We start from the raw sequence: 24359 nt of genomic DNA on the forward strand, positions 1-24359 counted from the left end.
ACCTTAAGTCACATGGCATGGGGTGTGGTAGGTGATCCCATTTAGCTTCTGCCCATCTTCCCTTCTGGAACAGCCACAGCCACCTGTGCCAGGGGCTGCCCTTCCAGAAACATGAGCTGATTAGAGGGTGTGAAATTGCTTCCTGGCCAGAAATATCGCTCTCCAGCAAAGTGCAAGGCCACATACGTTTGGAGGGAAGCAGGGGGGAGCAAGGATTACCCCACAAAACAGGTAACCCCCAAGTCATTCCCAAACCTCCACTGCTACTACCCTGGTTTGAGCCACCATGCCCTCTGCCCCTCGGCCTGGGTGAGGGTGCCAGCCTCCTCGCTGGGCTCTGCCTCCCCTCCATCCTTTTCCCCTGCCCTCAGCATTGCTGGCAGAGTGACTGTGCTGAACCTCTGTCATGTCAGGTCACTTTCTGCTCAGACCCCTCTAGAGGTTTCCCATCTCACAAGACTCAAAGCTTATGAGGAGGCCAGGCACAGTGGCTCACGCCTGTAATCTCAGTACTTTGGGAGGCCAAGATGGGAGGATCACCTGAGGCAAGGAGGTCAAGACCAGCCTGGGCAACATAGCGAGTCTCTACAAAAATAAAAATAAAAATAAAAATTAGCCAGGACTGGTGGTGTATGCCTGTAGTCACAGTTGAGGCGGAGGATCTCCTGAGCCCTTGGAGGTTGAGGCTGCAGTGAGCTGTGGGTGTGCCGCTTGCACTCCAGCCTGGGTGACAGAGCGAGACCATCTCAAAAAAAAAAAAAAAAATGGTCTACAAGGTCCCAGGTAACCTGTCCCCAGCACCTGCTCACCTGTCCCCAGCTCCCTCTCTGACAGCGTTCCCTACCACACTTGCCCTCCTCACTCCACCCCACCCTCTGTGGGCTCTGCTTTTTCTGGAAAATGCCAGGCATACTTGTGCCTCAGGGCTCTTGTACTTACTGGTCCCATTCCCTGACATGCCCCTCCCCCAGATCCCAGCACATTCACTCTCTGCACCCCTTCAGTTTTCTGCTTGGATGCCCTCTCGTCAGGAAGGCCTTCCCTGGCTGCCTCTTTCAGCTTAGCAAGTCATTCCCGCCCTCCAGCACCTGCTCCTTCCTCCACGGCATCCAGCACCATCGAACCTCTCAAATGGTCACGTTTGCTGATGGTCCGTCCATCCCTATCCCTATCTCTGACCACCCAAACCCAGAGAAGGCAGGGATTTTTCATTTTGTCTACTTTGCTCACTTTTTAGTCCCTACACCTTCAAAAAAAATGATATGATACTACAGGTTGAACTAGATATCCCCTCCCCCAAATGTATATGCTGGAGCTCTAACCCTGAGACTATATCAGGCGAGGCACCTTTAAAGAGGTAATTAAGGTTAAACAGGGTCCTATAGGTGGCCCTAATCCAATTTGACTGATGTCCTTATAAGAAGAGATCATTTGTGGCCAGGTGCAGTGGCTCACACCTGTAATCCTAGAACTTTTGGAGGCCAGGGCAGGAGGATCCCTTGAGGCCAGGAGTTGGAGGATGCAGTGAGCTATGATCACATCCCTGTACTCCAGCCTGGGTGACAGAGTGAGCGAGAGCAAGAGCGAGAGCAAAAGAGAGAGAGAGAGAGAGACAGACAGACACAACCCCAGCACACTGGGAGGCCAAGGTGAGAAGATCAAGTGAGACCACGAGTTTGAGACCAGCCTGGGCCACATGGGAAACCCTGTCTCTACAAAAAATATGAAAAGTAGCCAGGTGTGGTGGCACATGCCTGCAGTCCCAGCTACTCAGGAAGCTGAGGTGGGAGGATCACTTGAGCCTTGGGTGCAGGGGTGCAATGAGCTGAGATTGTGCTAGTGCACTCCAGCCTGGGCAACAGAGTGAGACCTTGTCTCAGAAACAAACAAACAAACAAACAAACACCTCCCCAAAACAAAACCTGTATTAGTCTGTTTTCACGCTGTTGATAAAGACATCTGAAACTGGGAACAAAAAGATGTTTAATTGGACTTATAGTTCCACATGGCAGGGGAGGCCTCAGTATCATGGTGGGAGGTGAAAGGCACTTCTTACATGGCGGTGGCAAGAGAAAAATGAGGAAGAAGCAAAAGCGGAAACCCCTGATAAACCCATCAGATCTCATGAGAATTATTCACTATTATGAGAACAGCATGGGAATCATGGTCTCCATGATTCAATTACCTCCCCCTGGGCCCCTCCCACAGCACATGGGAATTCTGGGAGATATAATTCAAGTTGAGATTTCAGTGGGGACACAGCCAAACCATATCATTCTGCCCCTGGCCCCTCCAAATCTCATGTCCTCACATTTCAAAATCAATCATGCCTTCCCAAAGCCCCCAAAGTCTTAACTCATTTCACCATTAACCCAAAAGTCCACAGTCCAAAGTTTCATCTGAGATGAGGCAAGTATCTCTCACCTATGAGCCTGTAAGATCAAAACGAAGTTAGTTAATTCCTAGATACAATGGGTGTACAGTATTGGGCAAGTACAGCCATTCTAAATGGGAGAAATTGGCCGAAACAGAGGAGTTACAGGATCCATGCAAGTCTGCCGTCCAGTGGGGCAGTCAAATTTTAAAACTCCAAAATGATCTCCTTTGACTCCAAGTCTCACATCCAGGTCATGCTGATACAAGAGGAGGGTTCCCATGGCCTTGGGCAACTTCACCCCAGTAGCTGGAGGGTACAGCCCTCTCACGACTGATTTCACGGGCTGGCATTGAGTGTCTATGGCTTTTCCAGGCACACGGTGCAAGCTGTTGATGGATCTACCATTCTGGGGTCTGGAGGATGGTGGCCCTCTTCTCTCACAGCTCCACTAGGCAGTGCCCCAGTTGGGACTCCGTGTGGGGATCCAACCCCACATTTCCCTCTGCACTGCCCTAGTAGAGGTTCTCCAGGAGGGCCCTGCCCCTGCAGCAAACTTTTGCCTGGGTATCCAGGCGTTTCCATATATCTGAAATCTAGCTGGATATTCCCAAACCTCAGTTCCTGAATTCTCTGCACTCACAGGCTCAACACCATGTTGAATTTGCCAAGTCTTGGGGTTTTCACCCTCTGAAGCCCCATGCTGAGCTGTACATTGGCCCCTTTTCAGCCATGGCTAGAGTGGCTGGGACACAGGGCACAAAGTCCCTAGGCTGCACACAGCATGGGGACCCTGGGCCCAGCTCATGAAACCACTTTTTCCTCCTGGGCCTCTGGGCCTGTGACAGGAGGGGCTGCAGGGAAGTTCTCTGACATGGCCTGGAGACATTTTCCCTGTGGAGATTAACATTAAGCTCTTTGCTACTTATGCAAATTTCTGCAGCTGGCTTGAATTTCTCCCCAGAAAACGGGTTTTTGTTTTCTATCACATAGTAAGGCTGCAAAATTTCCAAACTTTTATGCTCTATTACCCTTTTAAAATGGAATGCTTTTAACAGTAACCAAGTCACCTCTTGAATGCTTTGCTGCTTAGAAACTTCTTCTGCCAGATACCCTAAATCATCTCTCTCAAGTTCAAAGCTCCACAAATCTCTAGGACAGGGACAAAATGCCACCAGTCTTTTTTCTAAAACATAACAAGAGTCACCTTTGCTCCACTTCCCAACAAGTGCCTCATCTCCATCTGAGTTGACCCTAGCCTGGACTTTATTGTCCATATCACTATCAACATTTTGGACAAAGCCATTCAACAAGTCTGTAGGAGGTTCCAAACTTTCCCACATTTTTCTCTCTTCTTCTGATCCCTCCAAACTGTTCCAAACTCTGCCTGTTACCCATTTCCAACGTCACTTCCACATTTTCAGGTATCTTTTCAGCAGTGCCCCACTCTACTGGTACCAACTTACTGTGTTAGTCTGTTTTCACAATGCTGTTAAAGACATACCTAAAATTGGCAACAAAAAGAGGTGTAATTGGCCTTACAGTTCTACATGGCTGGGAGGGCCTCAGAATCATGGTGGGAGGGGAAAGGCACTGATTACATGGCGGCGGCAAGAGAAAAGGAGGAAACAAAAACAGAAACCTCTGATAAACCCATCAGATCTCATGAAACTTATTCACTGTCATGAGAATAGCATGGTAAAAACCACCCCACGTGATTCACTTATCTCCCCCTGGGTTCCTCCCACAACAAGTGGGAATTCTGGGAGATACAATTCAAGTTGAGATTTGGGTGGGAACACAGCAAAACCATATCAAAACCTAAATGGAAGTTTAGACACACAAAGAGACACAAGAGACCTGCACTCAAAGAACAATGACCGCAGGAAGAGGCTGCGAGGGGGTGGCCATCTCCAAGCCAGGGACAGAGGCCTTAGGGGAGGAAACCAACCCTACCAGCACCTTGATCTTGGACTTCCAGCCACCAGAACTGTGAGAAAATAAGTTTCTGTTGTGTGAGTCACCCAGTGGGTGGTACTTTGTTACCACAGCCCTAACAGACCAACATGACCCTGTAAGTATTTGTTGACCAGATGCTTTTGGAAAGCTTGAAATGACTGCCTCCTCTGGAGCTGTGGATGAATCTCACGGTTTTTCTTCTTCCTGTATTCAGATGAACATCCACTGTGCAGTCCTCACTCCTGAGGAATCTGCTGACCCCAGGAAGAGCCAACCTGTGATTAGGAGGTTTCCCCAGGGTCTATATCAAAGTGTAGATGAGACAAATCAGTCTCTCTCAGGGTGTGACTGTACCAACGTATTTTCTGAGACAGATCTGGCTCTGTCACCCAGGCTGGAGTGCAGTAGCACGATCTCAGCTCACTGCAACCTCTGCCTCCAGGGTTCAAATGATTCTCCTGCCTCAGCCTCCCAAGTAGCTGGGATTACAGGTGTGCACCACAACACCCAGCTAATTTTTGTATTTTTAGTAGAGATGAGGTTTCACCATGTTGGCCAGGCTGGTCTTGAATCCCTGACATCAAATGATTCACCTGCCTCAGCCTCCAAAAGTGCTAAGATTACAGGCGTGAGCCACCACGCCCAGCAAGAGGTGTTTTTTTGATGATGAAAGATACTCTCCCCAACGTTCCTCTTGGCATGGCCCACAAGCACCCGTGACCTGTCTCATTTATTCAGGAGAAGAACCACATTTTATTATTATTTAGCACTTTGCAAACCCATGGGCAAAGTGCCAGGGTAAGTATTTAAAACACAGCTTATAACAATGAGAAAACAGCTGACTCAGGATTAAGAGGGTCTGTCCACCAGCTGTGGCCTTCTGAGCATCGATGGCCATTTCCATGCAGTTCTACCACCTGTGCCTGACAGGAGGGGGCATCTCAGAGCTGCACTGCAGGGAGTTAATGGGAATATCGTGACGTGTCGGCAAAGCCTTTGTGGAACCTGGGGAAGCCTCCAACTGCCATGCATGCCTCTGCTTGCGTGGGTCTCAGCTCTTAGCTCTGCTCACACGCAGGGCATCTGACTGCACACTGTGAGAAAGGAGCTGGAGAAAGATGGGTTTCAGCACAAAACAGTCGGCAGAACAATAAGCACCTCGTGACACCAGGTTTAATTTGACATCCCTGGGGACAATGTGAAGAGTCCTTGACTACAGCCAATACCTCTGCTTGTCTCTTCTGCAAACCATCCACCCAGGAAGCCCACCCAATAGTGGAGGAAAGGCAGAGACATGTCAAAAGAGCAGCCTCATCTGAAATAAGATCATGAGGCTAGGTGCCGTGGTTCATCTCTGTAATACCAGCACATTAGGAGGCTGAGGCAGGAGGACTGCTTGAGCCCAGGAGTTTGAGACCAGCTTGGGCAACATAATGAGACCCTGTCTCTAAAAAAAAAAAAAAAAATCTAAGTATTAGCCCAGTGTGTTTCTATAGACCCAGTCACTTGGGAGGCTGGAGTGGGAGGATCACTTGAGCCCAGGAGGTCAAAGCTGCAGTGAGACGTGATCACGCCGCTGCACTCCAGCCTGGGTGAAAGAGAGAAACGCTGTCTCTAAAAAATAAAAATGAAAGAAGATCGTGAAACAAGACACACATTTTGGCTCCAGAGAACCACAAGCTGAAGGATCATGAGCTATTTCTGCATGATTTGGGCTGGGCCAACAAGTCATTAATTTTGCAGCTGGGACTTGGAGAAGGGTGGGGACTCTAGGAACAGGTGTCTCCCTCTGAGTTGCAGGTTAACCTCACACTGCTGCTCCGCCATCCGCGTTTTCCCAGTGCCTGATCCGGTTCCCAGCACACCTACACCTCTAGGAGCCCAGCAGAGCTGGAATCACGCCTCAGATTCTTTGATGGTTACACCGCTCATGAGAGCACACACAGCTGTTTGCATCCTTCATGTGTTATTTATATTATTTCCTTTTCTCTCTCTTTTTTTTTTGAGACAGGGTCTCACTCTGTCATCTAGGTTAGAGTGCAGTGGCGTGATCATGGCTCACTGTAGCCTCGACCTCCTGGGCTAAGCCTGTTGCCCAGGCTGGAGTGTAGTAGCGTAATCATGGCTCGCTGCAGCCTTGAACTCCTGGGCTCACAGGATACTCCCACTTCAGCCTCCCGAGTAGCTGGTACTACAGGTGCACACCACCACACCTGGCTAATTTTTATAGATTTGTAGAGATGGAGTCCCACTATGTTGCCCAGGCTGGTCTTGAACTCCTGGCCTCAAGTGATCCTCCTGCCTTCGCCTCTCCAAAGTGCTAAAATTACAGTCATGAGCCACTGCCATGCCTGGCTGGTTTGTATTATTTTTCAAGACATTTCAAGACTCCTTCATAGTCTGTCTACCCAACTCACTGCTCCAGCAACAAGAGGAGGACACCTCCCAGCGTGACCACTTGCTGGGGTGCCCCAGAGAAGGGCCTTTGATGCCTTAAAATCTTTCTGCTCTTGGGATAGAGAAAACCAACCCCAGGCTGCAGGGAAGGGAGGTATAGACAGGAAACGCAGTCACAGTCTCTGTCCCACCATCATTGCTGCTATTAGCCGGGACCTGTCCAATCGCTGGTGGGAAAAGCCTTCTCTTCCAAAACTGAATGGTGGAGACTGAGCTCCCTCACCTCTCCCAGTTCTAAAGTCTGATTCTGAAGATCTCAAGTTAGAAAGGACTTTAAACACAAAACGGTACAAATCTCCAATTTTGCAGAAGAAATGGAGGCCCAGGAAGACGAGAGGTTTTGAGAGTCTCACGGATAATTAGCTGTACTTGGGAGGGTGTGGGGCCTGTGTGTGCACTTGTGTGTGTGTAAGGTGGGGAGAGAGGGTCCAGAGAGAATGTCTTTTTTTTTTTTTTTTTTGCAGATGCCCTTAGAGATTTTCTTGACTTTACAGGTGGAACTGAAGATAAATGGATTAACTAGGTGAATAAACCTGTATTAAAAACTTTCTGAAAAATCAATTTGAGAGAGAAGATTTGGGAAAATAAAATATGATCAGCTGTGTCGGATGGCTTGAATAAATCGATGCCTGCTAGCCTGGTAAACAATTTCTGATCTACAGCTCCCACCGTCTCCTCGCTGGCGATAGCTACCTCAGTAATTGGACCATGGGATGAGGTGAGGCCAGAATGAAAAGCATTAAAAATGTTTCTTCAAGAAAATTAATTTATTTGCTGACCAACAAAGACCAAAGTAATTTCAGAATTTTAAGGATGGAGAGACATCATAAAAGTGTTTACACTTTTTACCCCCTTTAAATTAGACGTGGAAATGAAAAACAAATGGACCTCTCTGTCCCCACGCATGTTATGCCAAGCACAGAGGCAATTGACTAATAATAAGAGTGCAGTCTCCTGAGCATCTGACAATTTCAGGAGCAAAAGTGAAGACAGGTGGGGCAGGACCCCAGGTCCCGCTACAAGAACCAGTACCTCCACATACGGCAGGAGGGAAAGCAAAACACAGTGAACAGCCGGAGAGGTTTCATTCCCTGCTCTGGACTTTCTCCACACAACAGTAGGAGAAGTTAAAGAGAATTCGCTTTTGGCACTGGAATCCATCAGCCTTGAGAAAAGGTCAAGTTCATTGTTGAGATCAGATTAAGACCTAAGGCTGTGGCTGGCACCCTAGCAGGAAAGGCAGGCAGGATGCGGGAAGGGAACGGAAGGAAGTGACGTGGCTGGCCCCGTGGTGACGGTGGGATAGGCACCCTTGATTCAAAGGGCTCAAGATGTCCACACGGCAGCCAGATGGTCTTAACATGAATCGAAGCACACTACTCTCTGTCTCAGTCATCAGCTTGTAATGTTTTGTTTTATAAAATGCCCTTTCAGTGTATAAAGCAGAATACTTTCAGTAAAACCAATCCAGAGAAGATAGGAGCCATCGTTCTCACCCACTGATGTCTGTCTGTGCACATCTCTTTTCAACCAAGTTCAGTGAACACTTTAGGAATTTGAAATGAGTCATGATGGGAATGTCTACACCACAGAAGTCAGCAGACACTCCTGATCAGACTCCACGTTCCCACTCCACAGCCGGTGGAGCACTGACCAGCACTCCATTATTTAAACCCTTCCCCGAGCTTCAAAATGCAATGAAGGACAATCTGATTCTTCACTGTAGCCTCTGGGGTCACGTCTCCATGCTCAGTTGGAATTTCTCCCCCTTTCCCCTACCGTGCACCAACTCCCGAGCCTTACTTCCACCACCTGGATGCCCTCCTGACAGCCTGGCCGCTCTGCCTGGATGCTGCTCCCCCAGATCCTTGCCTGACTTCTTCTCTTTCACACTTCCGCTAAAGCATCACCTCCCCAAGAGGTCTCTGTCTTTTGTTTTTTTTTTTTTGTTACTGTCACATCATCCTATTTTATTTTCTTCACAGCACTTCTTTCTCCTTATTTTATATATATGTGTATATATTTATTTTTAGTATAAATATATATGTTAAATATATATATATTTTTAAAGATATGTGACCTTGCTCTGTTGCCCAGGCTGGAGTGCAGTGGCACAATCATGGCTCACTGCAGCCTTGAACTCCTGGGCTCACAGGATACTCCCACTTCAGCCACCTGAGTAGCTGGGACTACAGGCATGCGCCACCACACTTGGCTACTATTTCATTTTTTTTTTTTTTTAAGAGACAGGGTCTTGCCGGGCGCGGTGGCTCACGCCTGTAATCCCAGCACTTTGGGAGGCCAAGGAGGGTGGATCACGAGGTCAAGAGATCGAGACCATCCTGGTCAACATGGTGAAACCCCGTCTCTACTAAAAATACAAAAAATTAGCTGGGCACGGTGGCACGTGCCTGTAATCCCAGCTACTCAGGAGGCTGAGGCAGGAGAATTGCCTGAACCCAGGAGGCGGAGGTTACGGTGAGCCGAGATCCCGCCATTGCACTCCAGCCTGGGTAACAAGAGTGAAACTCCGTCTCAAAAAAAAAAAAAAAGAGACAGGGTCTTGCTATGTTGCCCAGGCTGGTCTGGAACTCCTAGCCTCAAGCAATCCTCCACCTCAGGCTCCCAGAACACTGGAATTCAGGCATGAACCACTGTGCCTGGCCTTTATCCCTCCTTAAAATCCTAATTTGTTTGCTTGATCGTTGTACGTTATGGTAAAACACAAAACTTCCTTGAGCATGGGCCTTCACTTTCTCATTTCCTCCAAGCTCAGCCCAGTCCCTGGTACACGCTAAGCTCTCTGTCAATAGTTGCTGAATTGAATGGACGAATGGTGCAGATCCCAAATATGACCATGGGCGAGTCAGCCTTCTGAGGTAAGCAGTACGCTTCTGTTTCTATCCTCTAAGTCAGTAATTTCAGTGACCATCCCACTTTAGTGACTAAAACCCTCAAGGGAATATGTTTCTCTATTTAGCTCCTCCCGGGTGAAAGGGGCCACAACAGCCCTGGAGGAGGGTGAGCAAAGAAAAGGGACGTTCCATGCAAACCGGGCCCTGCAACTTCTCTGCTGAGTGACGCTTCTGGGTATCCCGTCAAAAATTACAGGCAGGCTGGGTTCGGTGGCTCGTGCCCGTAATCCCAGCACTTTGGGAGGCCGAGGCAGGTGGATCACCTGAGGTTAGTAGTTCAAGACCAGCCTGGCCAACATGGCAAAACCCCGTCTCTACTAAAAATACAAAAATTGGCTGGGCGAGGTGGCTCATGCCTGTGATCCCAGCTACTTGGGAGGCTGAGGCAGGAGAATTGCTTGAACCCGGGAGGCAGAGATTGCAGTGAGCTGAGATTGCACCACTGCACTGCAGCCTGGACAACAGAGTCTCCGTCTCAAAAAAGAAACAAACAAAATGAAACAACTACAGGCAGCCCCACCAAGGGCGAGAGACGTGCAGACTGAATTCCATTCTTTAAGACTCTCAGACAGAAGAGAAAGAATTTGGTAACAGACTCTGCTGGAAAATGTGTCAAGACATGAACTCTTGTATGTGTGCGGGAGCTGAAACTGTACCGCCTTTAGCTAGCTCTATTAAAAATGCAAATACACATCCCCCTTGACCTAACAATTCCGCTTCTAGGAATTTATACGACTGATTTATATTCACACAGGTCCAAAATTACAGGCAAGCAAGGTTATTAATTGCAGCGAAAGATGGGAAGCAATGTAAAAGACCCTGGGTAAGAGGCTGGTAAGCAAGTTACAGCACATGCGCAATATGAAAAAGAGAAAAAAGAGAATGAGGAAGTCCTTTATGCAGGTATGTGCCACCAGGCCTGGCTAGTTTTTCTATTTTCTGTAGAGACAGGGTTTTGTCATGTTGCCCAGACTGGTCTTGAACTTCTGGGCTCAAGGAATGGTTTTCGAGATGTGTTAAATGAACAGCAGGTGTATGACAGCCTTAGTGAAAAGACGGGAAAAGGGAGAAATGTGTGCTCACACCCCCCACGCCCCCGTGCTCACACAGGCATGCCTCAGAGATATTAAGGGGTTTAGATCCAGACCACTGAGATAAAGCAACTCACGTGCATTTTTTGGCTCCCTAGTGCATATAAAAGTTATATTTACACTATACAACTGATTTGTATTGTCTATTTTTTTTTTTTTAAGACAGAGTCTCACTCTGTCTCCCAGGCTAGAGTGCAGTGGCACAATCAGCTCACTGCAACCTCCACCTCCCAGACTCAAGCGATCCTCCTACTTCAGCCTCCATAGTAGCTGGGACTACAGGCACACACCATCACACCCATCTAAGTTCTGTACTTTTTGTAGAAACGGGGCTGGTCTCAAACTCCTGGACTCAAGCAATCCTCTCGCCTCAGCCTCCCAAAGTGCTGGGATTACAGACATGAACCACTGTGCCTGGCCTTATACTGTAATCTTTTAAGTGCAATAGCACTGTGTTAAAAAAAAATGTACATAGCATACACCAAGAACACCTCTGGAAGACTAAAAGAAATTGGGGACCTGGTTGACTCTGCGTAAGGAGTCGGGGGCTGAGGAGCAAGGGTGAGGGAAGACTGTTTGCTGTGCTTTTTGAACGTGAACCATATGGTGAGTATTATCTCCCATCCAAAAATTATATTAAAACATTTTAAGCTAGGCCTGGCATGGTGGCTCACACCTGTAATCCCAGCACTTTGGGAAGCTGAGGCAGGTGAATCACTTGAGGCCAGGAGTTCAAGACCAGCTTGGCCAACATGGTGAAACCTTGTCTCTACTAAAAATACAAAAATTAGCCAGGCGTGGTGGTTGGCACCTGTAATCCCAGCTACTCCGGAGGCTGAGGCAGGAGAATATCTTGAACCAGGGAGGCAGAGGTTGCAGTGAGCCAAGATCACAGCACTGCACTCCAGCCTGGATGAAAGAGGGAGACTCTGTCTCAGAAAACAAAAACAAAATATATATATATTTTTTATGCTAAAGAGTTGGCGCCAATCTTGGGTGCCAGAATCCCCTGGGAGACAGAAAATTTCTTATTTTAGTTTAGTTACATGAAGAAGTCAGCAAAACCTTTTTTTTTTTTTTTTTTTTTTTTTTGGGACAGGGTCTCGCTCTGTTGCCCAGGCTGGAGTGCAGTGGTGGGATCTCAGCTCACTGCAACCTCCGCCTCCGGGATTCAAGCGATCCTCCCACTTCAGCCTCCTGAGTGGCTGGAATTACAGGTGTGCACCACCGTGTCTGGCTAATTTTTCTATTTTTTGTAGAGACAGGGTTTGGTCATATTGCCCAGGCTGGTCTCCAACTCCTGGGCTCAAGCAATCCTCCCACCTTGGCCTCCCAAAGTGTTGGGATTATAGGCATGAACCACCACACCCAGCCCCTAGCAAAACTTTACCCACTTTCCTCACTATGGAAGATAAACTCGAGAGGGAACAACTTCTAACTGACCCGCCACTCTCTTCACTGACCTGCTGCTAGTGTCTGCCGCTGTCCCTGGCTTCTGAATGTTTGTAAGCTCAGGGCTCAGCCTGACACCTCGCCTACAGTCACCTGCTTGGTGACACCTCCTGGGCTCTAGCCAGGACCGCTCTCCTGATCCTGACTCCTGAACTCCGGGCTCCCATAACCAGCTGCTGCCTCCTCATCTTCACTCGGATTCGTCATCTCAAAGCTATACACGTCCTCCACGTCTCTCTGCCGCAGCATACCTCACCCCCACGGGCCCCCCGCTTTGTAAATGGCAAGGCTACCCTTCCAGTTGTTCGGGTCCTTGCAGTTGTCCCCTCATCTCATGCCCCACACGTCACTTGCCAGCAGATGCAGGAGCCCCATTTCTGGAATCCAGTCACTTCCCACCGCCTTGCCTATGCCGCCCCTCCTCCCCACTCCGTGCGCTCACCCGTATGACTTAGCACCTTTGGACTGACTTCTCCACATTCCCCCACAAACACAGCCACTGCGATCCCGTTACAGCCGAACTCGGGCCCCTCTTCTGTTAAGCTCCCGGAGCTTTCCCATCTCAGAGTAAAGTCCAGAGTCCTTGCGCTGGCCCATCAGGCCCTGTCTGAGTTTCTTCCTCCCCGCCCCCTCATTTCCTGCCACTCTCCTCCCGGGCTCCTGCGATGGTGGCCACAGTCCCAGTCCCCTCCGGCTCTGCCTCTGGTGCACTGAGCACAGGGCCTTTGCACCTGCCATTCCCTCTGCTTGAAATTCTTTCAACTACATCGCTCACCTCCCAGCTTCCTTCAGGCCTTTACTCAAACAGCACCTTCTCCGAGAGGTCTTCCTCATCCCCTCTATCTATAGCTGTAAGCTCCTCACGCTCGGCCTCCTTCTCTCTCCCTACCTGACGCCTACACTCCCTCTCCCGCTGTTCCCTACCCCTTCTTGCCACGCAGCAAACCATGTGCTTTACTTATCGTGTATATTACCTGGAAAGGGCACTCCACGAGGGTAGGAATGCTCACAGCGGTCCCAGCATCTGGAACAGTGCACCTAGCAGGTGCTGAATGACTATTTGTGGAATGAGTGAGTTGGCTCGGCACCTGGACAGTGGCTGCCAGCCTCCCTGTGTTTGTGCCTCCCTGTGGACGGGCCCCTCCTCGGCAGCTTCTCTGACCAGGGCGCACTGCAGGCCTGGGCATCACACCCATGCGTGGACTCCCGCCCTGACTGCACTCCCCAGGCAGACCCCCCATGTCTGCTCTGCTTTTGGAGCTGCTCTGAAGTTACCCTGGAGCATGGACCGGATGTCCAGATGCTCGTGGAGGCCAGATAAGGCACAGAAATGAGGGACCCGGGCCAGGAGGGAGAAGGTACAGGCTCAGCTCTGGCTAGTGGGTACCAGGCATGGATGTGTTTTTACAGTCGTTTAAAGTCTGGTTTTTCCAGGGACTCTGGGAAACTGGATTTTTAAAAAATGGGATGGCTAGGTGCCATGGCTCATGCCTGTAATCCCAACAGTTCAGGAGGCTAAGGCGAGAGAACTGCTTGAGCCAGGAGTCTGAGGCTAGCCTGGGCAGCATGCCGAGACCCTGTTTCTACAGATAATTTAAAAAGTTAGCTGAGTATGCTGGCACATGCCAGTGGTACCAGCTCCTTAGGAGGCTGAGGTGGGAGGAACACTTCAGCCCAGGCCATCGAGACTGTAGTAAGCTGTGATCATGCCACTGCACGCTAGCCTGGGTGACAGAGCTAGACTCCATCTCATGAATAAATAAATAGGCCAGGTGTGGCTCATGCCTTTAATCCCAGCACTTTAGGAGGCTGAGACAGGCGGATCACTTGAGGTCAGGAGTTTGAGATCAGCCTGGCCAACACAGAAAAACCCCATCTCTACTAAAAATGCAAAAATTAGCTGGGTAGGGTAGTGCACACCTGTAATCCCAGCTACTCAAGAGACTGAGGCATGAAAATCACTTGAACCCAGGAGGCGAAAGTTGCAGTGAACTGAGATCATGCTACTGCACTCCGGCCTAGGGGACAGAGTGAAATGATGTCTCAATAAATAAATAAACAATTAAATGGCTCCTAACTTTTAAAAGCAAAAGACTTAAACATTCTCAATATGAATATGAATATATATACCTACTATATATATTCCCCAAATTTTTTGTTAAATGAATATATCTACTATATATTTTGTTAAACATATATACCTACCATATATATATATATAACCATATATATATATATATATATATATATATATATATATAACCAAAAATTTTTTTTTGTTACATGAAGTTAGAAAAATTCTCAACACTGAGGGTTTAATAGACAATGTACATCTTCAAGGTCTTTAGTTTGTGGCCTCTGACCTTGCAGAAAGCTGAACCCTTCTGACTGGGTGAAGAGGAGATATCCCTGTGATAGGCTCTATCTGCAGTGTACCTTGATAGAAAAATCATATTTTATTATATTTCATAGTTCTCTTCCTTTTTTTCTTTGAGATGGAGTCTCACTGTCTCACCCAGGCTGGATGCAATGGCATGGTCTCGGTTCACTGCAACCTCCACTTCCTGGGTTCAAGCTATTTTCCTGCCTCAGCCTCCAGAGTAGCTGAGACTACATGTGCCCACCACTATGCCTGGCTAATTTTTGGATTTTTAATAGAGATGGTTTCACAACGTTGGCCAGGCTGGTCCTGAACTCCTGACCTCAGGTAATCCGCCTGCCTTGGCCTCCCAAAGTGCTGGGATTACATGCATGAACCACTACGCCCTGCCTCTCCCATAGTTTTCTAAAAAGGGTGGGTCCCGGGAGACTCTTATTCATGGAGTTCAGGATCACCCTCTTTGCTGCATGGCCTTCAGTGGCCTTTTCTCTGCTTGAAGAAAATGTGAATGAGTCCATGTAGGGAGGCAGGCTTGGAGGACCCAGACTGAGTTTTAGTGCTTTTGTGGGAAGGAGCAAAACTTGGGGAGAAAATTGGGAGGCAGGTGGACGATGGGTTAGGGATGCAGGAAGGAAGACAGACTGAGAATGAGGCAGGTGAAATGGAGATTTTTATTCACCAAGAACCCTCCCTTGCTCTTCACACAAAATCTTCAGTAAAATATACACAGTTGACTCCATGTTTGTCCCAGTGGAACTCATTTTGGGGGGGAATGTGAATGAGAAGGAAAGGTGACAACAGACATGAACCATTGTGGGAAAAATTTGTTTTAAATACTGATCAGAAGTTAGCAGCACTGACCCAACAATTTCACTCCTGGGCATATATCCAGAATTGATGACAGTTGTTCAAATAAAAATGTGTACCGAATGTTCACAGTAGCCCTATTCACAATAGCCAAAGATGGAAAGGACCTAAATGCCCATGAATGAATGAATGGCTGAACAAAGTGTGATAGGCCGTCATGCCTTGGTATAAGTGAGGGCTTGGGTCCAGCACCACCAAGTTGACCAAAATCTGTACATATTCAAGTCCTACAGTTGGCCCTGAGGAACTCATAAGAAAAGTCAGGGGAGGGATCCAAGATGGCTAATTAGGAGCAGCTCTGGATTGCAGCTCCCAGCAAGAGCACAGGGGGTGAATGGACACCACATTTCCAGACAGATTTTTATTGCCCACAGACCAGGAGATTCCTGGGCAAAGGAGCCCCACAGGTTGCCAGCATGGCTGTTTTGGCTGGCGCGGCAGGTCTTCGCATAAAATACTCACATGGGTCCGGGCGCCATTTCAGCTGGTGACTGGAGCACCTGGGAGACAGAGTCACCCATTCAACTGATAAAAAGGGGACTGAAACAGGGAGCCAGACCAGGAGATTCCCAGGAGAAAAAGCGCCACGAATCTCCAGTGTGGCTGTTTCAGCCAGTGCAGTGGGTCACCGCATGAGAAATCACACAGATCTGGGCATCTTTTCAGCAGGTGACTGGAACGCCCGGGAGACAGAGTCACCTGTTCAACTGATAAAAAGGGGACTGAAACAGGGAGCCAAGCCAGGAGATTCTCAGGTGGAAAAGCACCATAAGTCCTCAGTGCGACTGTTTCAGCCAGCACAGCGGGTCTCCACACAAAATCTCACACAAATCCAGGCAACTTTTCAACTGGTGACTGGAACACCTGGGAGACAGAGATGCCCATTCAACTGGAAAAAAAAAAAAAAAAAAAAGGGGTCTGAGGCAGGGAGCCAGGTGATCAGGCTTGGCTTGTCCCACCCCCATAAAAACCAGCAATCTGAAACACTCTGGATTGAGAGTTTCACAGCAAGCACAGCTGAAGCCGGGACGGTCCAGCTCTGTGGGGGACTGGCCCACCACTGCCGAGGCAGACTGCCATTACAGAGAGAGTCTGCCATTACAGAGGTGGGCTGCCATTGCCGAGGCAGTTCTAACTATACCCCTATAAACAGGACTGCAGGGAAGTTCACATGGCAGCTAGGCAGAGTCCACAGCAGCTCAGCAAAGGCTCTGCTGGCAGACTGTGACTAGACATCAAATAGATGGAATAAAAAACGATAAAGGAGATATCACCACAGATTCCACAGAAATACAAAGCACCATCAGAGATTATTACAAACAACTCTATGCACATAAACTAGTAAACCTGGAAGAAATGGATAAATTCCTGGACACTTGCATCCTCCCAAGCCCAAATCAGGAAGAAGTCAAAACCCTGAATAGACCAATAACAAGGGCTGAAGTTGAGGTAGCAATTAATAGCCTACCAACCAAAAAAAGCCCAGATCCAGATGGGTTCACAGCCGAATTCTACCAGACACACAAAGAAGAGCTGGTACCATTCCTTCTGAAACTATTCTAAAAATCCAAAAAGAGGGAATCCTTCCCAAATCATTTTATGAGACCAACATCATCCTGATACCAAAACCTGGCAGAGACTCAACCAAAAAAGAAAACTACAGGCCAATATCCATGATGAACATAGATGCAAAAATCTTCAATAAAATACTGGCAAGCCGATTGCAACAGCACATCAAAAAGCTTATCCACCATGATCAAGTAGGCTTCATCCTGGGGATGCAAGACTGGTTCAACATATACAAGTCTATAAACATAATTCAGCACATAAACAGAACCAGACAAAACCCACAATTATCTCAATAGATGCAGAGAAGGCCTTTGACAAAGTTCAACAGCCCTGTATGCTAAAAATTCTCAATAAATTAAGTATTGATGGAACATATATCAAAATAATAAAAACTATTTATGACAAACCCACAGCCAATATCATACTGAATGGGCAAAAACTGGAAGCATTCCCTTTGAAATCTGGCACTAGACAAGAATGCCCTCTCTCACCACTCCTATTCAATATAGTACTGGAAGTTCTAGCCAGAGCAATCAGGCAAGAAAAAAAAATAAAGGGTATTCAGTTAGGAAAGGAGGAAGTCAAATTGTCTCTATTTGCAGATGACATGATTGTATATTTAGAAGACCCCATCATCTCCACCCAAAATCTCCTGAAACTGATAAGCAACTTCAGCAAAGTCTCAGGATAAAAAATCAATGTGCAAAAATCACAAGCATTCCTGTACACCAATAACAGACTTAAAGAGAGCCAAATCAAGAACGAACTGTGATTCACAATTGCTACAAAGAGAATAAAACACCTAGGAATGCAACTAACAATGTAAAGGACCTCTTCAAGGAGAGCTATAAACCACTGCTCAATGACAGAAGAGAGGACACAAACAGATGGAAAAATATTCCATGCTTATGGTTAGGAAGAATATTGTGAAAATGGCCATAGTGCCCAAAGTAATTTACAGATTCAATGCTATCCCCATCAAGCTACCAATGACCTTCTTCACAGAACTGGAAAAAGGCACCTTAAACTTCATATGGAACCAAAAAAGAGCCCGCATAGCCAAGACAATTCTAAGCAAAAAGAACAAAGCTGGAGGCATCACGCTACCTGACTTCAAACTATACTACAAGACTACAGTAATCAAAACAGCATGGTACTGTTGCCAAAACAGAGATATAGACCAATGGAACAGAACAGAGGCTTTGGAGGCAACGTCACACATCTACAACCATCTGATCTTTGTCAAATCTCACAGAAACAAGCAATGGGGAAAGAATTCCATGTTTAATAAATGGTGTTGGGAAAACTGGCTAGCAGTGTGCAGAAAGCAGAAACTGGACCCCTTCCTGACACCTTACACTAAAATTAACTCCAGATGGATTAAAGACTTAAACATAAGACCTAACACCATTAAAACCCTAGAAGAGAATCTAGGCAAAACCATTCAGGACAGAGACATAGGCAAGGACTTCATGTCTAAAACACCAAAAGCATTGGCAACAAAAGCCAAAATAGACAAATGGGACCTAATTAAACTCCACAGCTTCTGCACAGCAAAAGAAACAGTCATTAGAGTGAATTGGCAGCCAACAGAATGAGAAAAACTTTTTGCAATCTACCCATCTGACAAAGGGCTGATATCCAGAATCTACAAAGAACTAAAACAGATTTATGAAAAAAACAAGACAAGCCCATTCGAAAATGAGTGAAGGATATGAACAGACACTTTTCAAAAGAAGACATATGAGGCCAATTAACCTATGACAAAATGCTCATCATCACTGGTCATTAGAGAAATGCAAATCAAAACCACGTTGAGATACCACCTCATGCCAATTAGAATGGCGATCATTAAAAAATCTGGAGACCACAGATGCTGGAGAGGATATGGAGAAATAGGAATGCTTTTACACTGTTTTTGGGAGTGTAAATTAGTTCAACCATTGTGGAAGACAGTGTGGCGCTTCCTCAAGGACCTAGAAATAGAAATTCCATTTGACCCAGCAATCCCATTACTGAATATATATCCAAAGGATTATAAATCATTCTATTATAAGGACACATGCATACAAATGTTCATTGCAGCACTGTTTACAATAGCAAAGACCTGGAACCAACCCAAATGCCCATCAATGAGAGACTGGACAAGGAAAATGTGACACATATACACCATGGAATAGTATGAAGCTATAAAAAATGATGAGTTCGTGTCCTTTGTAAGGACATGGATGAACCTGGAAACCATCATTCTCAGCAAACTGACACAAGAACAGAAAATCAAGCACCGCATGTTCTCACTTATAGGTGGGTGTTGAACAATGAGAACACATGGACACAGGGAGGGGAGCATCACACACTGGGGTCTGTGGGCAGGGGGACTAGGGTAGGGGCAGCGTGGGGTGGGGAGTTGGGGAGCGATAACATGGGGAGAAATGCCAGATATAGGTGATGGGGAGGAAGGCAGCAAACCACACTACCATGTGTGTTCCTATGCAACAATCTTGCATGTTCTTCACATGTACCCCAAAACCTAAAATGCAATAAAATATATATTTAAAAAAAGGAAAAAAAAAGTCAGCCCTCCACATACACAGGTTTCACATGCCACAAATACTGTATTTTTGATCCACATTTGGTTGAAAAGTATCTATGTGTAAGTGGACCCTCACAGTTCAAACCCACATTGTTCAAGGGCCAACTGTATTTCTACAATGGAAAATTATATAGCCATAGAAAGGAATGAGATTCTGATACATGCTACACGTGGATGAGCCCTGTAAATATCATGCTAAGTGCAAGAAGTCACAAAAGACTACCTACCATGATTCTATTTCTCTGAAACGTCCAGAGTGGCCAAGTCTATAGAAACACAAAGTCAGTTAGTGGTTGCTTATGGCTGGGTGGGGGCCTATGGAAGTAGTGGCTAGCTACAGGTATGAGGTTTTTTGAGGTCATGAAAATGTTCTAAAACTGATTGTGGTGATGGTTGCACTACTCTGTAAATATACAAAAATCCATGGCATTGTACACTGTACATGGGAGAATTGGCCTGGCATGGTGGCTCATGCCTGTAATCCCAGGACTTGGGAGGCTGAGGAGGATGGGTCACTTGAAGTCAGAAGTTCGAGATCAACATGGCCAACAAGGCAAAACCTCGTCTCTACTAAAAATACAAAAATTAGCTGGGGGTGGTGGCATACACCTGTAATTCCAGCTACTGGGGAGGCTGAGGCACAATTGCTTGAACCCAGGAGGCAAAGGTTGCAGTGAGCTGAGATAGTGCTACTGCACTCTAGCCTAGGTGACAGAGTGAGGCTCCATCTCAAAACAACAACGAATTGTGTGGTGTATGAATTATATCTCAATAAAGCTGTTTAAAAATATCAAAGTTGGTGGCACACCTGTGGATGATTGACAACACAACAGGTGCTGTGGCGTGCCCACTGGAAACCACAGCCCAAGACACACTCAGGTGCACGGAGGGCCTGGACTAGAAGCTTTCAGAAAGGACTCTCTCCCTGACCAGGATTCGGCTCCAACTCTGGGATTCCCCAATCCATGGATGGAACAACAGCCTCTTCAGCTATGCCAAAGCAAGGAAGGGACAGAAGAGCAGGGAAGTCCCCAACACCCTCTCCCAGCCAAGCAGCCAAGAAAGCCTCATGTCAGCCTTCCACAGCACCTGTGTGCATGCTGTATTTCATAAACTCACGTCAGCACCCAAGACAATGTTTACCTGCTTAGAATTAAGTCCTTTTTAATACTGGAGATGGTGGGGACAGAAAAATTAGCCAAGAGGAGGAAGAGGAAGGACTTGAGTGCTCCCTGTCTTGCCTTGTGTGTGCTTTAAAGCTCGAGGGCCTGGTCAGTTGCGGTGGCTCACGCCTGTAATCCCAGCACTTTGGGAGGCTGAGGTGGGTGGATCATCAGATGTCAGGAGCTTGAAATCAGCCTGGGCAACATGATGAAACCGCATCCCTACTAAAAATACAAAAATTAACTGGGCGTAGTAGCACACACCTTTAGTCCCAGCTATTCAGGAGGCTGAGGCAGGAGATTCACTTGAACCTGGGAGGCAGAGGCTGCAGTGAGCTGAGATCATACTGCTGCAACTCCAGCCTGGGCGACAGAGTGAGACTCTGCCTCAAAAACAAAAACAAAAACAAAAACAAAAACAAAAACAAACCTGAGGACCTGTGGCAAGGTGGCCACTGCAGCCGCGGGTCTGGTCAGAAACAGCCCAGCTTGGTAGACTGATGGGGGTGAGGCACAGGACTCGGGGATCCTCTGTGTCGATTTTTGAGCACTGACACCTTTGAACAAAGTGCATAGGAAGCACTCTAGATCCCAGAAATGCTAGTGATGGGGGCGATGACACACGTTCTCTTGGGGATGGTCTGTCACTGGCTTCCTTGAACACTGGACCTTCTTGGAAAGCAAAGCAAGCCTAGGTCCTCTGTGACAACCTGATGCCCTGACTGTGGTCCCCAAGCTGCTGTGGCCACTACCTCGCCGAACTCTCGGGGCCTGCTCCTGGCCACACCCCTTCCCTGTGTCCCCTTATGGGCTCCACCCGCCATTCCAGAGCCGTCATCACCTCAGCCTCCTTAAATCTCAGCATCTTCATTTTTTATCAGCAGGACAAGAATGACACTTATCTGAGACAGTTGTCTTTATGGACGTTCAATGAGCTGATTCACGGGAAGCACCAACCACAGGCTTAGTAAGAAGCTGCGATAGGTGGAAGGTTTGTTCCCACCTGAATGTTACACTGGACGGGAGGATGGTACCCCGATGTGACCAGGCTCTAACTGAGCTGGCGAAACAAGGACTTGGGTGCCGCTCCCTCCTTCTCAATGTCTGGCTGTGTTCCATGAAGAGCCCTCCCTCTGTGAACACCAATGCATAACCCTTAACATCTTTAAGGTTGACTGTGGCTTCTCCCCAGTCACACCCCGGCATTGCCCTGCCTCCTGGCTGGTTACACAGGAACCCTGGGCCCCAGATCAAGCCACCCTACAGCTTCCAGCTGGCTGGCCCCTCCTGTCCCCGCAGCCTGGGATCCTGCCTGTAAGTTTCCCTTTGCATGCCGTGGGGCAGGCCACATGGGTCCCCACCCTCCTGGCACGTGGTTGACTCTTCCCAAGAAGCAGGACATGCTCTAATGTAGATGCTGAGTGGGCTCTGAGCACAGCCCTGGGCTCTGTGGCCACCTGTATGCCCCCCTCTCTCTGAACGCCAACCTCGGTGTCCGGCCACCATCAAGGTGACTGAAGTACTAAGGCTGTGCGCTTTCCGTTCCACAAAAATCATCACTGGAGCCCCTTTGATTTCCAGGGAAATTGGGGCTCCTTGCTGCACTTCCTGTCAGGCTGGCCCTTTGAACAAGCTCCCTCCATAATTCCGAGTTTGAATCTCGTTTTAAATGGCAGTTAAAAATTGTATGTGGCAGTTCACAATGAAATTTAGCTTGACAGCTTGGACATAAAACTAAAAATAAATGACTTCACATCCAAATAATAAGTAATAACAATGTTAGCCTGCATAAGAATAGCAGGGCTGGATTCAAATACAATATTAATTTTAGGAATATGAGTGACTGGGGAGAGACAGAGGCAAAGAAACAAATCCTTCATATAGCAATCGGCTCCTCTTATCCCCCAGGCAACTGGCTGCCTTTCACCTCCGCGGCACAGCAATTATGTGGTGTAATGGAGGCAGCGCAAATAAGCAGAAAGATTTTATTAAACCAAATGAGCAAATCATCTGCGTATTATTGCGATTTGATTGACACTGACAAGTGTCGAGCAGACGCGGATGTGAATATGATAAAGAAGCTTGCAGCAAAGCTCTTGATAATGTTACTCTTGATAAAGTTGCCTGGCCACCCTCTCTAAGTAAATAAAGGGGAGAGGAATATGATGCATATTAATTCACCCAGTTTGCAGCCTACTGGAGGACGAGAGGGGAAAAAAAAGTTGCAATGGGTTCTGCGCGTGGCATTTTATATGAATACCAAAATTGCATTCATGATTCACATAGACTTTACGATAATATATTAATATTAAAACTAAAGGTCATTCCACATAACAGTTAAGCTGCCTGAGCTTCAACCTTTATACCAATAACAGACTCTAGAAAGTAAGGAAGACATATTTGAATACTCTAAAAAAAATTTTTTTTTTTAATTTGGGAGGATTGCTGGCTAATACTAGCTCAGGTGGCCCCTCACCCACCTGCCTTCTCCGGGGACAATTAAAGGGCTACCTCGAGGATGGCTGCATCTGAGACAGCTGGTGCTGCCAGTGAGGAAAGGTGATTAATTGCCACAGGCCTTCGGGCCCTCGCACGGTGCTGCGTCTCACTAATGATTCCCTTATGAGCTGGGGGAGCACTTGCCATCGTCGGAGCTCCACAGAGTCAGCACAAAACTTTACTCAGCCGCTCAGGGCGCTCCGAGCAAACGGCCCAGCATGAGGAAGGCTCTGTCTAGGACGATTTAGGGGGAGACCTGCCTGGAGGCAGGGGGCTGGCCACGATGACCTCTGGAGCTCCCTTCAGGGAGTGGTTTGCTCTGATTCTGTCAGTCCGGTTGGCTCACACAAAAGATTGTCCTGAGTGGGTGGACAGACCCTGAGAATTTTCCTGGAAGAAGGGCTTAAAGAAGAAAATGGGGACAAGGGCAGTCTGCTTGTCTGCACTGGGGTGTTGTTCACGCAAAGCAGAGAGCCATTTCCATAGAATAAGTGAAACCAGTGTAGGTTGAAAGGAATATTTATGCTGGAAAGTCGATCTGGGCCTCAGACTCATGGGCAGATTTAGAAGTCTTGCCTGCTGAGACTGGGTGGCCAGGGAGCCTGGTGGCTAGAGTCAGCTCGTCCAGGCTCAGAGCTCACTGTGCCTCATTTAAGATAACTCTGCATCCAGCAGCCTCTATGGTAGCTTGAAATTGGTGAGAGTAGTTACACCATGGAAATTGGCCATGGTGGGTGTATTTACACCAAGTGGAAATTGGCCATAGTGGGTGTATTTACACCAAGTGGAAATTGGCCATAGTGGGAGTATTTACACTATGAAAATTGGCCATGGTGGGAGTATTCACACTATGGAAATTAGCCGTCGTGAGTATATTTACACCATGTGTAAATTGGCCATAGTGGGGAGTATTTACACCATGGAAATTGGCAAGCACTATAAATCAGGACTCCTCCCTATCAGCTCGTTTTTAGACATTTTAACAGCATTCCACTGGCTGACTCAGGACATAGAAGCATGGCTATTTTACCTAGAACTGA

At 47.4% G+C, this 24359-nt stretch overlaps 1 protein-coding gene across 2 annotated transcripts in view; it reads right to left on the minus strand.

Annotated features, from left to right (window-relative positions):
- Nucleotides 1–24359, minus strand: part of AKTIP (AKT interacting protein) — a 53220-nt gene that overhangs the window by 19327 nt on the left and 9534 nt on the right. The window contains exon 1 of one of the 2 annotated variants that reach the window (XM_012447955.3): nucleotides 12691–12750. The exons of the other annotated variant lie outside the window; for it this stretch is intronic. The gene's annotated coding sequence lies outside the window, so the exon portion shown is untranslated. Of the gene's footprint in view, nucleotides 1–12690; nucleotides 12751–24359 lie in introns of those variants that run through there. 2 annotated transcript variants of the gene reach the window in all.

The sequence above is a fragment of the Aotus nancymaae genome, unplaced genomic scaffold (assembly GCF_030222135.1).
Source record: "Aotus nancymaae isolate 86718 unplaced genomic scaffold, 86718_ANA_hifiasm-v0.15.2.pri h1tg000030l, whole genome shotgun sequence".
In the NCBI taxonomy this organism is placed as follows: Eukaryota; Metazoa; Chordata; class Mammalia; order Primates; family Aotidae; genus Aotus; species Aotus nancymaae.